General features: G+C 42.6%; 1 long non-coding RNA gene across 1 annotated transcript; it reads right to left on the bottom strand.

Annotated features, from left to right (window-relative positions):
- Window positions 1-1,900: 1,900 nt before the first annotated feature.
- LOC123595989 lies at window positions 1,901-2,930 on the bottom strand. Its single transcript, XR_006711482.1, has 2 exons — window positions 2,864-2,930; window positions 1,901-2,157 (listed from the first exon to the last, which is right to left on the bottom strand). It is a non-coding gene; the product is annotated as an uncharacterized LOC123595989 (long non-coding RNA).
- Window positions 2,931-17,494: the final 14,564 nt, after the last annotated feature.

Raw genomic sequence — 17,494 nt, 5'->3', positions numbered from 1 at the left:
GGCTCATAGAGAAGCTTTCTCCAGAGCAAACTTGAGAGTACAGGACAGGTGGTGACCTGTAGCCACACACATGAATCAACAAGCTAAAGAACTACTGGCTGCAAAGCCCACAGATTATCCTCATTATAAAGTGATACAATAATAAAATTCAGAATTTCTACATGAAGTCCTTCAACTATAGCTGGTGTCATGGAAAAAAAAAAGTGGGCCAACAAGCTACACAGTTATGAGACCATTAGCCAAGTACCAAAAAGTACCAAGTACCAAGTACCAAAGCCCAGGTTGCGGGTAATTATGCACTTGCTTCTCCAGTCCGGGCCATGTATGAATCCTCCACGAGACCATAAAGCCTTTGAGGGCAAGGATGGTCTGTCCATCTTTGTACCTCCGGCATCTCTAAACGGCATGTTGACGCAGATGTGGTTCTAGCACTGCTCTTTGAGCTGAACAGAACAGTGTTGCTTTGGATTGGATTTTAAACCCATCTCCAAATAAGAATGCCTGACATCCCTGGTATTCATCTCAAACAAAACATAACCACTGGAAAAATGTCTCATTTTTCCATCCCAAATTCCTGTCCATTCCTCCCTTTAACTCACTTCTTAATGGGACACAGACAACTTGTTCTCAGGTTCACGTAAGACACCCGTATAAACACAGCAGCATAAGTCTTCCCTGGAGCACCCATGTCCTTTGAGATTGCTCCTCGGTTCTCATGAAAGAGCTGTATTCCAGAGACCTTTGCAGGGCACCATGCTGCAAGACCCCCAAGTGAGCCATGGGAACCAAGTTTGGAATAGGCAGGGCCCAGAGTCAGGGCCACAATTCAACCACCCACCCCGGCAGGTGCAACAGTCAGACCATGAGGGTGACCAAGACTGGGTGGCAGGAAGCTTTCTCTGATCCTTAGCCTGTGCCACATCACATACAAAGACTTAGATGAAGGGGGACTTCACTCGAAAAGACTGTTGCAACACTCTGACCTAAGATCCTCTCAAAGGTTGGGCAAAAAGGAATTTTCTTTCCCGGGGGGAGTAAGCTGGTCTAGAAGAACCAGGAGTGGGGAGTGGTATGAATGGATGGCTTGATCAGATAGCTAATCAGGAAATGTCTTTCCCTGAAATCAGCCCCCTCTCAGAGAGCAGCTGGTCCACACCCTGATGCTGACTCAAGGTCAGGAGATCAAAGTTCAAAGGTTAAACCAGGAAGGAGAGAAATCTGTAAGAGTGTGACCAAGTCAAGTTAGCAGGTATTTTGTCTCAACTGGTCAAATACCTAATCCCTTATGAGTCAGGGATCTGGAGGGTCTGTGTCTGGCCCCTTCACAGGGAAACAAGGAGACACCTGTGAGTCATGTGTAAGTCACAGGGGAAAGATGGCTCTTTTCAGTCAGCTGTTAGAATACAAGAGGGTGAGGTTCCTAGAGCACCCCTATTTTCCAGGAGCATAGCAATGAAGGTGTCCCCCTCATTGATTCACTCCTGGGGCCTCTTTTTTCCCTTCTGTAAAATGAGATTAGAATGATACATGCCTTCCCTACCTCTCATCGAGAGTGTGAGAATCCAATGAGATGTGTTGCCAAGTGTGTTTTATGGCCCGTAAAGCACATATGAATAATGCCAACAATTGTTATCTCTGATAATGGCCATTGAGTTCCATGCTCACAATGGATTTCAGAAATCACCCTCACCCTCATGTTATGATATTCATAACATTTCCATTCTTCACAGACAGAGGTAATGCATTTGCTGTGTGGGAGGCCATGGTGGGACCTTCTGAAGACCCCTTAGTACACTTCACAAGGGGGCATGACTTCCCCTCTGAGCCCATTCCCAGTCTGCGAAGAATGATGAAGAATTTAGAACCTCAAGGAAAATGCCATCTAAAAGGCAGTGATAACTAAAGCAAGCACCTGTGAGAGCCTTTATGTCCTCAGAGATCAGAGCTCTTACATCTCTTTCCCTCAAAGGTGTCTCATGGCCCCTGTCAGAAATTTAGTCCACTGTCCTTCAGAGGTAGGAGCCTGGAGTCCCTAACAGCAGGTGTCTCACCCTCATGGCCACAGGAGAAGTGTGAATAATGCTTCGGTCAGCAAGCTGGATAAAGATGCCTAGGGAGCAAAGCTTTCTCAGAAACCCAAGGAAGAAAATCAATGGCCTGGAAGGGAGAGAAGAGAAAAATCTATATGAAAGGGAAATGAGTGACATAGAATACAATTTGAAGACCTCCCCTCCCCCAAAGCAATTGACTTAGGAGATTGAAACCAAAAAACCCCTGGTTGGAAAGGGGAAGGCTGATCCAGGAAGAGGAAGAGCCAGCTGATTCTTATATTGACTGGCCACTGGTTCACGGGCCACTGCTGGTATCTGGGCTGGTTTTTTGTTTGTCTCTGTTTTTGCTGATTTATCAGAGTGGAGTTGACACAGATCTTCCCCACATGGGACATCAGGTTTAGATTTGGAACAAATGCTATGTCAGTTTATTAGTTCTTCTCCCTGCTATAAATAAAACCCAAATAAATGTGACAGTTTTTGCATTTGATTTCCTGAATGAATGTCCGAAACTGTTTTTTAAGCAGGGTCTTGAGCACCAATTTGCAACCTTCAGAAGCAATTTCATCAGAAGTATCCTAGAGAGAAGGCCCACTTTGTGCGTTTGTTTAAATGACTGCGCTGGAGGTACATATGGCCTTCCCTAAATGACCAAATCTAGAATATTGATTCCAGAATGTTAATTCATCAGTATTGTATTATTGATGGAGGGGACCACGTCTCAATTATCTTTGCATATCCACTACTAAGCATGAATATGCACATTCTCAAATAATGATATCTCCACCACCATTTGTCACATAGATACTCACCACTCTGGCCCACCTTGTATTTTCTCCATCAGTATCCACATTGTTCTCACAACCAATTCTCCCTCCAAAAAAAAAAAAAAAAAAAAAAGGTTGGAAAAGACCAAATGCTCTCATACCAACATAAAGAGCCCAAAATGACTTACTAGCTCTTCCTTATAGCCACCTTTTCTCCCATGAGACCACAGTGGTCTATGTAAATCATGGACAGATAGTGCTTTCTATCAAATATGTTAGAAATACCCTCTTAGGAAAGACTGTATTGGAGATTACAGATTCAATATTGACTGTTGATATCAGCATTTACTATTAAAATAACCCACCTCATGAAAAATAAAGGGATAAAACTCCCAGCTAAATGGATATAATGAAAGAGTTCCATGTTTGTAACCTGTTCATGTTTATCATTCCACATCTCTTGAAATCAACTGAATAGAGCAATGTCAGAAGTTGGCCAAGGGAACAATGTGATTTCCCTTTGATGTGTTTATTCACTAACCAGAAGCCCTTGGGGTTAACCTATCTCTTACATTCATTGATCCTCCAAGATCTGAAGGCTTTTAATAAAATTGACCTGACTGAGGCCTAATTCTTTTCATAATTTGTTTAAATCATAGACTGAATCCCAGATTATAACAAAGCTTTTTGCATCTGTAAATGATGACAAGGAAACCGGCCCAGGATACAATTGAATTTCTAGCTTTTTTTTTTTTTTTTGAACAAATGATCGGCCATTCTTTAACATAAAATAACTTCTGAGCTGGCAGTGTAAGGATAGTTTCTCACTAGATACAAATTTTGCCCCAAGAGGAGATGAAAAAATGATTAAAGTGTATGGGGGCTCAGCTAAGAGATACTCTGTAGGCTTGCGTCCTAGTTGACCCTGCCAGGAAAAGCTTAACACGTACCATCCTTCTGACCTCCAAAAGAGTCCTAGCTTTCTAATTGTGGCTCCATTCTTTCAAGCTACATTGTTTTCTCTGCATTAGAAACAAGGGAATGAAATGAAGATAGTCACTGGCAGTAGGATGTTTCTATGATCTCTTCTTAAGCTTTTTCTGTGGAGGGGCCAACTCCCTAATCACTAAGGAGATGTATCCAAAATCCTGTTGTTTCTCACAAACAATTACTTGATTGGCTTGCAATTTCAGTAAAAGGTTTTTGTTTCATGAATTGACTGTTTTCTACATTATGTCTGAGAATTCATTGACTATCTTCTTTAAGAACAGTAAGTTTTAGGACTTGAATGGAGCATTTCTCTGCATTTGGGTAGAATTCATCTTCAATTAGCCTAACAGGTGGGCCCATTTTTCTGCACAAGAACCACTGTATCATTGCATCCAATCTGGAAGTGCTCTTCTAGTGTCTTTATTCTGCCCCAGTAAATTTGTTTCTCAATTAGATAATGAGAATGATCTGAACAAGAAATTAAGGGATTGTGATGATTTAAAGGTAAAAGTATGGGATTTGGCATCAAGAGAGCTATTCTTCAGTCCTTAATTTGCTATTTTCTGGCTATAGTGTCTTGAACAAATAGGCATTCTTAATCCCCAGTCTCATCATTCACAGAAAGGAATAACAGTGCCCCATTTGGAGTTTCTTATGAGGCCAAACAATACAATAAATGAGAATGCTCATTGTTAACTATAAAGTTCTTTGCAACACATTTGTTTTCCCCACTGAGAGACAAGTTACAAAACAGTGTTACTATGAATTTGGGGGTCAGACAAACCTAGATTCAAATTCTGGCTCTAAGAGTTATTTGTAAGCCATGTGGTCTGGGCAGTGTAGAAGGCAGAATTGTTTACTGACCCCCTGGATCTTAAGCCCTAACATCCCGGATTGTGACTCATGATAGGATATCATGCCCGTGGCAAAAGGGATGTGGGAAATGTTGTTTAGTTTACTAATCAGTTGACTTTGAGTTACTAAAAATGGAGATCATCCAGGTAAGCTTAATTTGATCATGTGAGTTTGTTAAATTTAAGTAGGGAATCTTCTCTAGCTGGTAACAGAGGGGAAATCAGAGAAACTAGAAGCATAAGAAGGACTTTGATGCATAGCTGCTCTCTTGCAAGAGGAAGGGGACAACATACAAAGGAACTCAGAGTGGTCTCAAGAAGCTGAGAACAACTCCTGGCCAACAGTCCAGAAGGGAATAGGGACCACGATCCTATATCCACAAGGAACTAGATTCTGCCTACAGCTGGGATGAGCTTGGAAGTGACTTCTTCCCCAACCCCACCCCACCAACACCCCAATTTGGGCCTGGGAGACCCTAAGCAAAGAGCTCAACTGCCTCTGAAATACTTCTGATCTACAGAAGTGTGTGATAATAAAGGGGTATGGTCTTAAGCCATTAAGTCCATGTAATTTGTTAGGGCAGCAGTGGAAAATGAATACAGGCAAGTTTAGGAGAAAGTGAGGTAAGGAGGCCACCCAGTGCCTGGCACATAGCAGGAAAAAAGAAACCTGTAAATGTAAGCCGGTCCCTTCCTTTAGAGTTTCATATCTCAAACGTCAGTGTGTACATGAATCAGCTGGGAATCTTGTGAAAATGCAAACTCTGATTCATTCAGTCAAGGAGGGGCCTGAGATTCTGCATTTCTGACAAATCCCAGGTGATGCTGATGCTGCTGGTTGGGGAGCCACAATTGGAGTGCAGAGCTTTGGAGACCCATTCCACCGGTGGATCTCAACCCTGACTACGCATTAGAATCTTTGGTTGGGGGGGGGACTTCTAAAACGCCCAGAAACTTGATTCTACTTCTAGCTCAATTGGTCTCAGGCATCGGTTCTTACAGAAAATCCCCTCTGCAGCAGGGATGACAAGTATGGTCTCCAACCTGTGCTACAAGCATGGTCCCGGGACCAGCAGCATCAGCCTCATCTGCGAGTCTGTCCAAAATGCAAATCCCCAGGTCTCCCCCGGACTCATTGCATTAGAATCTCTGGGAGTCATGTGCAAGAATCTGTGTTTTCACTGGCTTTCCAGATGATTCTAATGCTTGCTTCAGTGTGAGAAGCATTGCGTGAAATCAACACTCTCATTCTCTCAGTGGAGAAATGAAACCTCAGAGGCAGAATGATTATCTAAGAGATTGGCACACCACAGCCTGTGGGCCAAATCTGGACACTGCTTGTTTGAAGTTTTATTGGAACACAGCCACAGCCATTCATTGATGTGTTGCCTGTGGCTGCCTCAGTGGCAGAGTTGAGGAGGGGCAACCAAGCTCAAATCCTGCCAAGATCAAGCTATTTACTACCTGGTCCTTTATGGAAAAAAATTGCTTCCCCCTGCTGTAAGAATCACTTTTAGTGAGGGGCACCTGGGGGGCTCAGCCAGTTAAGCACCTGATTTTGGCTCAGGTCATGATCTCACGGTTTGTGGGTTTGAGCCCTGCTTCAGGCTCTGTGCTGACAGCTCAGAGCCTGGAACCTGTTTCCAATTCTGTGTCTTCCTCACTCTCTGCCCCTCCCCCCTCTCAAAAATAAACATTTTTTTTTTTTTTTTTAAGAATCACCTTTAGTGAAAGAAAAGGCAAAATTCCAGCTGTTTGGAAGTAGCTGATGCATACTTAAAGGGTACAGAACACTCAACTGAACGGTGACCAGGATCTGCTCTGTCCTTGTGTTTGCAGGGCCCTGAGACCTGATCCTGGTCATTGATCTGGAGATGGTAATAGGTGGCAGGCCTCCAGGAGGACAAGCATCACCCTGAGGAGATGGTAGATCTCCACGCTGCCCTGGCTGAGGAAGGTCATGGGTCCCTTGAGCTCCCCCGCCTCCGAGGCCTCCGCCTTTCCACAATTGGTTCATACCAGCATATCATTTTCTTCTATTAAGGCTTCAATGAATTTAACAAAACCCAGATGCACTCATCCAGTTGTCCAAGTCCAGTAACCAACAACCACCAGGGATCTGTTGTGGTCAAACAAATCAACTTAAACTTAGTGGGTGTTGTTTTACCCACAACAGACCTGACCCACACCTCTGCAGCAACCAGCCCAGGAAGCCAAACCACAACCCATGTAGCAATCAGCCCAGAACACCCAACACTTGATGAATAGCTAGCAGCTTCCTTGAGTTTTGCCCCCACTGCCAACTTAGGAACAACCAGAGAAAGCCAAATATTCTCCCCTAAACAATCACATAGGATGCCTTCTAATTAGCCTACTTATAGCTTCCCCAAGACCCAATCAGGCACATGTGAAGCTTTCTTTTTATTCTCTATAAAGCTTTCCACTCCCCTGCCTTCCGTAAACTCTGCCAAATGCAAGTGATGGCAGCTGACTCCTTTGTTATAGGGGGTTCTGAATAAATAGTCTCTGCTTGTCCTCATTTGGGTGATCTTTGTTTATTTCCACAGATGCATGGGTATCTTAGTGATGGAAAATTGAGAGGGGCCTCTTTTAGGATTTGGCCACTGCTGGAGGATTCAAAAGAGGAAGCAAAAGTGGTTTGAGACCAAATGCTACCAGGATAGGTGCATAATTCAGTGACTGGGTGCCTTGGTAATTTTTAATTAGGAGGCAGGAGGGTTGAAGCAGAGATCAGGTAACAATCAGTAAGAAGTAACAATCTTTTGTGTTAGTTGGAAGAGCAGAGAGGAAGGTTTACTTGTTTGGGGTGAGTTGTAGAGTGTCCTTGTCCTCTATCTCGTTTTTGTACAATCCTGGAGTGTTCTTGTCTCTGTTTCATTCTACTACAGCACGGAGTGGCCTTGTCTAAATATTGTTTATATTCTGTGAGCATTGTTCATCCCCACTGATAGCGTCATGTGCTAGCTGCCATGGCTGTTTTTTCTCACTGTCTAAGCAGCACCCTAGCACCTAAGCCGGGGATCAGCAAGCTTTGCCTGCAAAGGCAAGATAGTAAATATTTTAGGCTTCATGGGACATGCATAGTTTCCATTGCATATTCTTGGAATCTGAACATCATTCTTGGCTCACAGGCCATAGGAAAACAAGCCATAGGTTACAGTTTGCCGACCCCTGACCTAAGTCAGTTCTTCACCTTCATGTGTGGCACATCTCATTCAACCACGCTAAGGCTAAGGTGAGAGCCCTGGTAATGTGAAGCTATTGCCCATCAAGGATTATCACCCCTCTTCTTATCACCTGTTATCCTTATTTCTGTCTGTCTTGAGAAATCCTACTCTTCCCATATTGACTCTTTTAGCCTCAGTTTCCGCCCCCCCTCTTCCCTGCAAAGCTGAGTGCTAGAACTTTACTGGGGAGGGTGATCCAAGGACCCAGAAAAGAGTAAACAATGCACAGAAGAGGTGATTCAACATACCGGTGTGTTTTTATAGTTCGAGTTGGCCATCACTGTAGGCAACTGGTGGCTTAATTTTGTAGGGCTCTTGTCCCAGGGGAAGAAGGGAGGAAGCATTTATCCGTCGGCTGCTGCCCATCCAGCCCCCTCTGATCACAGGCTCCCCACAAGGTGATCACTCAGTACAGAGTTGACTCAGCTGATTAGATCCTAGTGGCTCCCCCACAGGCTGGGACAATGGAGAGGCCCAAGGCACAAAGCAAGGACCATGTGTGGAGGCCTGTGGTGAGGACAGTCAGGCTGCAAGGTGGCTGGAACTGGTGCACAGCAGGTTGCCCCACAGTGGCCAAAATACAAGATGAGGCCAAGAGGCCCATCATTCCCCATGAGCCAACTATTAGACAAAAGCATCAAGGGAAATGCCCCTCCCCAAGGGGACACCCTAGGAATGTCCCTGGGGAGTGAGGCCAGAGAAAAGTAGAAGAAGCGTTCTAGAGTTCCTTGCATGGGCCTGGCTACTCAGGAAGCATAGGCATGACTTCTCAGTAGCCCCAACCACCCTTGGCCACTCACACCTTGAAAACCTGTTCCACTCCGGACCTCCATGGCACCTCCCAGTTCTCTGGCTTCTGCTTTCTTGGCTGTTTTGCAAGCCCCTTTTCTGAATCTGAAATGATGTTCCTCTCACTCCAAACGTTCTCCCTGGAGAAATTTTTATGTATGTCTATGCTTTAAGTAGCACCTACGGACAGACTACTCTAAAATGTACATCAGACAGACCGCCAGGCACCTGATCGCTACCTCCACTTCCACATCAGCAAAACTCATGAAGCCCTCACTGTGTGTATCTGCAAGAATAGGCTTGAGGTGACATCAGAAACACCTGACCAGCTGGTAATTGTTGTCCCCAACTTAATACAGCTCCAAAGCAGGAGAAACAGAAACATCTTATTGCACGGTCACTTGGCTCTTGCAGTAACCTGGGACCTGGCTACCTCTGTCATTGATGCGGGAGCCACAACCTCCCCCAGGGCCTCTCTTCCGTGAAATATCCTAAGGGAGGTAACAAAAGAGATCTTTTATGGAACTTAGGGATTTTGCTATATTCAGACATGACCTAATAGAGTTGTTTGGCCCACCTTTGATCACAGCACCTAAGCAGAAATGGTAGAAAGGTGTATGTGAAAGAAGATCGCATTTTTTCTTTCAATAATCAGAAAATGGCTTGAAGGTAGGAAAGACTGTGTGTGTGTGTGTGTGTGTGTAAAACTGGGAGGGAGAGAGATAGCTAATAATCTGAATTATTATCTAAGCTGACACAGGAAATGCAGAGATGATGAAAAAGGAAATAAGGAATAAGAGGAAAAGCCTCTGTAATTTTATTTTGGAAAATAAGATACACATCTCTTATGGACTGAATGGTGTCCTCCAAAATTTAGATGTTGAAGCCCGACCCCCAGTACCGCAGAACATGACTGTATTAGAGACACAGACTTTAAAGAGGTCAGTAAGGTCAAATGAGGTCGCAAGGATGGGCCCTAATCCTTACAAGGAGATTAGGACACAGACACCCATGGAGGAAAGACCACGTAAAGGTATAGGGAGAGAAGATGGCCATCTTCAAGCCAAGGAGGGAGGCCTCAAAGGAAACTAACTCTGCCTACACCTTGATCTCAGACTTCCAGCCTCTAAAACTATGAGGAAATGAATTTCTGTGCAGCCACCCAGACTGTGGTACACTGTTAGGGCTGCCCTTGCAAAGTGTTAAAACACTTCATCTTAAGGGTTCTCAAAGTCAGAGATGACCTTATTTGAGAGGACATTTCTTTTTTAGTTTGTGTATAGAAAGGATTGGTTCCCTGCTGAAGGGTTGGCAGAATGGAGTCCCCAGAAAAATCTAATGCTGGAAACTTCCAATTAAGACTTCCTCCCTAGTCTGTGACTCCAGAACTTCAGGTCTGCCATCAGGAGCTGTTCTCTGGGAGTCAAACTCTCTCACCCACAAAATAGGGCCAGCTGAGAGGCTGCTGACCTCCCAGGGACCTCCCTGGGTGCAGTGGTTACTTCTGTCTCTTTAAGTTAAATAGTACTTATTTCCATGGACTTCTACAAAACCTAGCTTTTCCCAACAGAATGGATTAGAAAAGCAATGTGAAAAATGTAACAACCAATTACCGTAAGAAACTCCCGCCTCCCTTTTCCCCTTTTAACTTATCTCATTAAATCAGGCAGTTTATACACACAATCTTCCAGTTTTCAAAATTAATTATAAGTGCCTGAAGGTATTGAAGCCCTGAACATTTACAAGACTGCACAGCCAGACAAAAACAGAAGGACTGCTGACTTTCCAATCAGGCAACTTAATTTCCCAATCATCTTCCTTAGGTAAATTGTGGATCTAAATATAATGTATTGTAATCTTTGCCATTTTTCTGCAGGGCTGATGCATTAGTACCTTGATCTCCTGTTTTCTCTCTTTTGCTCAAGAAAATAAGGGTGAGTCAGGGTGATCTAGATGCTTGTCAAATAAGACATTGCTAAATTAAAAGAGAGACCTGCATGACATTACCCAGCCAGCAGCAATAAGAGGAAATGGAAGGGCTTGAGCTCCCCACGCCCTGGACACTGGGAAGGAATTAATTAATGGTTCTGAATTTAGACCCTTCAGGCAGGATCTCTGAGTTGAGTGGCTATGGCTGATTCATAGGAAGCCCAGCTGGTTATTTCAGGGTGACACCAACTGACTGACAACGAGCCTTCAATAAGCATAATATTTATGGCAGCTGACAAAAGCCCATGGAGCAAGCCAGAAGTGATCCACTTCCCTGAGACAGACCCCCACCCTACAGACCCCCACCCTAGTGGCTGAATTCTAAATCTACACTCTAGGGAGCATCACCTTCTCAGCTCAAACTCTGACTTCCCACGGCTTTCTGGAAATCTCCAACTGCAAATCCTAAAGATATCTTTCCCTTAACGGAATCCAGAGCCATCAAGCCTGGCTCCTCAGTTGTTCTATGTTCAAATGGTTCTTGATTTTCTATAATCAGGGAAACTACTTAGGGTCTGTCAAAACTCTCCAGGTGGCACCCTAGCTGGTAAACTCCTCCTGGCCACCTACCCACCTTCTTATCTTTCCTGATGCTGCATTTTGGTTTTGAACCCATTTTTGCCAATGTGGTTTGAATTTTTGCCAATGTGCTTTTGCCTTGTGTTATGGGCTAAATTCTGTCCCCCCTAAATTTATATGTTGAAGTCCTAACCCCTACGACCTCAGAATATGACTTTATTTTAGAGGTAATTAAGATTAAATAAGGTAATAAAGATTAAATGAGGTAATTGAAGTGGACCCTAATCCAACATGACATGTCCTTATAGGAAGATTAGAACACAGACACAGAGGGAAGACTACGTGGAGATAAAGAAGACAGCCATCTCCAAGCCGAAGAGAGAGACGTCAGAATGAAGTCCATACTGCTGATGCCTTGATTTGGGTCTTCTAGCCTCTCAAACTCTGAGAAAACAAAATTCTGCTGTTTAAACCACTTAGTCTGTGGGACTTTGTTATGGCAGCCCAAGCAGACTAATATACCTTGACAGCCTTCTAAGACATAAATTTCAATTTTTTTAATCTTTTTTTTTCTTCTCCTACACCAAGCATGGACACCCTCCCCACAATGCCCCCACCCTTGGGCCCATGGGTGATATCCAAAACATTTTAAAACTGTTATAGCATGGGCACTGCCCAACCAGAACAGATTCCAATTATAGCAGTGGGGCCATCACTAGCTGCCTATTCATAAATGGTAAGCATAAATGGTAAGCAAATCGAGGGACCCCAGAGGAGATGACAGTGATTGTGGGGCTTCAGTGGCATTGAATGGAATGGGGGGAATTTAATGGAAACTTTTACTATGGAAATATTTCAGTATTCCATAACCTCTATGGCCATTCCAGTCAAACCAGCTGGACATCAGCCTGTTTGATCCACACAACTGAGCAGCTAAAGGTACTCCACACTCTGTCTTCCTCTGATGAGAAGGAAGAACCATCATTTACTCACTTGAGCAAGCTACAAATCTCCACATCACCTTTGATTCTTCCCTCTTTTGTATCATTGGCGGCCACTTCTTATTGATCCTATTTCTGAACGTTCCCCATTCCTCCACTGAACTTCACTGTGTTTCATACTGGTCAGCAGGATGTCCCCATCTTGCCTTGTCCTTCAATAGTAAGCAGTGGGGACAGCAGGTTTCCTCAAAAGTGCTTAGGAATGATGCTTTCTCAGGGCACCTGGGTGCCTCAGTCGATTAAGTATCTGACAGCTCAGAGCCTGGAGCCTGCTTCGGATTCTTGTCTCCCTCTCTCTCTCTTTCTGCCTCTCCTCGGCTCTCTCTCTCTCTCTCTCTGTCTTTCTCCCTCTCTCTCTCAAAAATAAATAACATTTTAAAAATGTTTTAAGGAATGATGGTTTCTAATCCTCTGTAAGCCTTGAGGCGTAAACAAACCCTTACATTCACACAGCAAAACTTCCTAATTCTCATAGCCAGAAGAGAACAATGCAGGCATTGTGGGCATCTTACCAAACCTTATGGAGATACATAAGACCCTTGTAAGTGGAGACAGTTGGACCTTCCAGGACACAGTAGCAACATGTTGCTCCATTTGGAAGTCCCTCATCCAGTCTGATGCTATCTGAGTGGGCCCTTTCCTGGGGCCAAAGAGATGGTCATGGTGATCCTGTGGTTACAGTGGTCCCTCTGGGCTCTGGAAGCAGTTTCTCTTTTTTATTTGAAGATAAAACACAACTGAAAGATCTGGGGAGAGAAAGCATAATGTCCTAGAGGAAACGATAAGATATCTAAAAGGATGCAGCCAGTACTCATTCCTGTCTCAAGACAGCCCTTGACGGTTGTTCCTTCTGGTGTTTGGTGTGTTATTCCAACTTCTACAAGGAGAAAGTTTCCTTGGGCAGGCTGGTGTCCTCTATTTCCTTCACCCTAAGCCAATCCCGTCATGTCCAGTTCCATGTTGGAACACGGGCACCTCCCTTGGAGGTATTACCACCATTTCCACCCTCAAAAACAATTTCTAGCCCTCACCTACAAAGAACAGAGTCCTTAGCAAGCTAGACTACTTTGTTTTTTAGCTATCATTTCCTCTTTTAGGCTCCAGGACCCAGTGTTTTCATAAATTTCTTACCATGCATCCCAAGATGAGAGGGACATCAAATCCCCTCTTGCTAATAGCCAGCAGTCTGCACAGGGGGCTCTGGGAAGGTGAGCCCAAGGGCAGCAGCTTCACCCTAATTTCACATGGGAGATCAATGAGACATCATCAGAGCTTAAGAAATTAGAGGCAAAGAGGTGACAAAGGTCTACAGCTTTTTGTTGTTGTTTCACTAATTCTCTTTCCCCTCCTTGAGAAACAGGACTTAGAATATTCCAAAATATCCATCAGTAAGCTAGCTTTCTGTCACTTAGTTGCTGCTGGATGGACAATATAAAATCCATTTGGGAAATGGCATTGTGTTTCCACTACAGCTGGACCCTCCATATATTGTTAGAGGCAGGGGGTCAACCAATTTGGGACCACAGTTTTGGTCTAAACAACAAAGAATGTGAAAAAGGACACAATACAACATTAATATCCCTTTTCCTTGAAAGAAAAACATACAAAAACTTAAAGAGCTCTGTTTTAATTGTCTGATTTGAATCTTCCCTGGGGGAAATACTGCTGTTATCATTCAATCATCAAATTGCACCTTATTGGATTTATATCACTAAATACATCCCCATTGGCAGTTGATTTGGTGGCTCTCCAGTGAAACTCACAGGCAGAGTTAGTGTCCTTGCAAAGTATTTTCATGTATTCATAGATCTCATCCAGGGAGAAAGCAGTAGAAAGCCCTGTCTCCCGATTTTTTTTCTCTTTACCCCCAAAACATTGTCTAAAGGTTCTGTCTAAATAACCATATTTTGAATGCAGATAACAATATTTTTTAGTATTTTTATTCTTCAGTAATAATATTTCTTACTCAAGAGCTGTCGCCCTTCCTTCTTCTAAGAGAGAGACAGCTGCAGTTATATTAGACATGGACCTCAAAAAAATATTTGTATATATTTCCCAGGAGTCTAAGGGATGCTCACTCCAGGCATAGTATTTCAGAGACAACTAAAATAATTATATGTGAAATGCTAGCAGAAGAATTCAAGGCTTCACATGAAGATACTATTCAGCAAAGAAACAGTTGAAAAAGCAATTGCAAAATTTAATACTATGGTAAACATCTGTCAGCTCATAATTCTACATGAAAATAGAACTCTAGCCACACCTAGAGTTGTATGTCCTGCTACAAAGTAGGACAAATTAAAATTAAGCATTGAGGAGGGCACCTGTTGGGATGAGCACTGGGTGTTGTATAGAAACCAATCTGACAATAAATTTAATATAAAAAAATTAAGCAAAAAGAAAGCAATGGCACATTTGGGGAATATATACGACTCTTGCTGGGGGAGTTGTTTGTTTCATTTTTTTAATGAATTAGAAAGTCAACTTGGGAAAGAGTCACAGCTGCAAAGAGAAGTGGGATCAAGGCAAGAATTTTAAAAAGGTAAAAGGAACTTCAAACACAAAATAGGACTTTAAAAGAACCAAATACTTGAATATTTCATTGGCCAGATGAAACTACAGGCCATGGATTACAGAGAAGACTTGCTGAACAGAGTTAATTTTTTATTTGCTTTTAGTTAGTTGGAGCTCTGTCTGTGGTAGGTGGTAGACTTTATGGTTGATGTGTATATGAGCCGAGTCCAAGACCGATGTCATCCCCAATTTTACACTCCGTGTTGATGTCTGCTCCAGCAAAGACAGCAGAAAAACTGAATTAAATTCAAAACATGCCATTCAACAGAGACACATCTCCTGAAATCTCTCAAGAAACAAGATCCTCCCTCCTGTTTAACTCTCCCACCTCCTTTACAAGCTCCTTTTTTGGTCTTTCTGTTAATGAATGCCTGAATTCTGACCAGGTGGGCAGGTTTCCTAAGTCACTGTAGAATCACTGGATGGCAAAAGCTGCATTTTTTTAAATTATGTCTAGCTCAGCTTCACTTACAGTGGAGCTAAAACTCCACATCCTCACTCTTGGGTTCCCCAGCCCCATTGACTCCATGGCAAAGCACCATACACCCACATACCAACACCACTTCCTGAAGGACATTTCCTATAAAGTCAATAGTTCTCATTTTAAATTCTATGTAAGCTTCCTCTAGTCCCTTGATAAACAGAAGCAAGAAGATACTCCTCTTTAATACTTCTGAAACATGCATTTACATTTATTATCCTTAACAAAAAGTAAAAGTTATCAAATGTTTTGTTCTCTGATCTGATCCACCAGCCTGTAACTAGTTTTTAAGTGCTCAGGAGACAAACTGTACCCCCACAAGTCACGGTGTGGTGAGCAAATGAAATGCATGACCATAGTTTTACATAATATTCATATGCAAAAGGATGGATACATCTCATAGAAGCACAATTTAATAGACTGTTCTAATAATATGCTGGGGGATTTAAATGCACAGTACTCCCCCACCCCTATTATTCGTGGTTTCACTTACCAAGGTTTCAATTGCCCATGGCGTCAACCGTGGCCCAGAAGTAGATGAACCTCCATTTGGTGAATCATCAGAAGGTCAGTAGTAACCTAACGCTACGTCACAATGCCTATGTCATTCATGCCACTTCATCTCATCACATGGGGCATTTTATCATCTTACAACATCACAAAAGAGAGTGCAGTACGATAAGATATGAGAAAAGCCACATTCACACAACTTCTATTACAGTATATTGTTATAATTGTTCTATTTTATTTTTTTTAATTTTTTAAAATGTTTTTATTTTACTTTTGAGACAGAGAGAGACAGAGCATGAGCAGGGGAGGGGCAGAGAGAGAGGGAGACACAGAATCCGAAGCAGGCTCCAGGTTCTGAGCTGTCAGCACAGAGCCCAACACAGGGCTCAAACTCACAGACTGTGAGATCATGACCTGAGCTGAAGTCGGATGCTCAACCGACTGAGCCACCCAGGCGCCCCTGTTCTATTTTATTGTAAGTTATTGTTGTTAACCTTTTACTGTGCCTAATTTGTAAATTAAATTTTATCACAGGTATGTATGTATAAGAAAAACCTAGTATATATATAGGGTTCAGTACGATCTGCAGTTTCAGGAATCCACTAGGGATCTTGAGAAGTATTCTCTCTGGAAAAGGGGGGCTACTGTGTTACACAATAGCAATTCCAAATTCATTAAAAAAGAAAATAGATGCAGTCCCTTGAACTAATCAACAAGTAGAATTTAAAGTTTTTTCTTTGTGCATTTTTGTATGAGAGGTTTTTTTTTTCTTCACCTCCCACAATAGGATAGAAAGAAGGATAAATTATCTGATTCTACATGAGTCTTGGAAATAAATAATTCATATTACATGAATGTGAAAGATATATAATGTAAAAGTATATAATGGAAGGAAGGAATGAGGCTATATATGGTTAGGAATTCTGAATACCTGTGTAGATGTCATGTTCACAGGGGTACCAGGTGTGATAAATTAAAAAGTCAGGTTAGGGGCGCCTGGGTGGCTCAGTTGGTTAAGTGTCTGACTTTGGCTCAGGTCATGATCTCATGGTTCGTGGGTTCGAGCCCCACATTAGGGTCTGTGTTAACAGCTCAGAGCCTGGAGCCTGCCTTGGATTCTGTGTCTCCCTCTCTCTCTGCCCCTCCACTGCTCATGCTCTGTTGCAATCTATCAAAAATAAATAAATGCAAAAAAAAATTTTAAGTCAGGTTATTTTTCAAAAGCAAGTTCTATGTTCATTTCCCAGCCACAGGGGGAATAAATTTGAAGGTATGTTATTATATGCCCCAATATGGCCTACATTCATAGCCAACCACCCAGTATTTGCTGTTTGTTGGATTTTATTTATTTTAGTTTGTTTTTATTGTAATATGGCTGAGTATCATCCTGCAAATTCTCGACTTTCATTATCATAACTGTTATCAATCCACTATTATTAGTCAAGCAGATTATGCTAAGTACTGGATCAACTGGATATCCACATGGAAGAAAACATTAATCTTCACCCCTAACTCACACCATAAGCAAAAATCAATTCCCATTAGACTGTAGATCAAAATTTGAAAAGTAAAATTTCAAAGTTGTTGCAGATATCATAAAAGAATATATTTATGATGATGGAGTAACCAGAAGTTCTTAACAGGTGCTTACACCACTAATTCCAAAGGAAAATATTGATAAACTTGACTTTATTAAAATTAGGAACTCCTGTATGAAAAAA

This window comes from Leopardus geoffroyi, chromosome A1 (assembly GCF_018350155.1).
Source record: "Leopardus geoffroyi isolate Oge1 chromosome A1, O.geoffroyi_Oge1_pat1.0, whole genome shotgun sequence".
Classification (NCBI taxonomy): Eukaryota; Metazoa; Chordata; class Mammalia; order Carnivora; family Felidae; genus Leopardus; species Leopardus geoffroyi.
The sequence above is the reverse complement of the archived record's forward strand: the minus strand, read 5'-3'. Positions and strand labels throughout refer to the sequence as shown.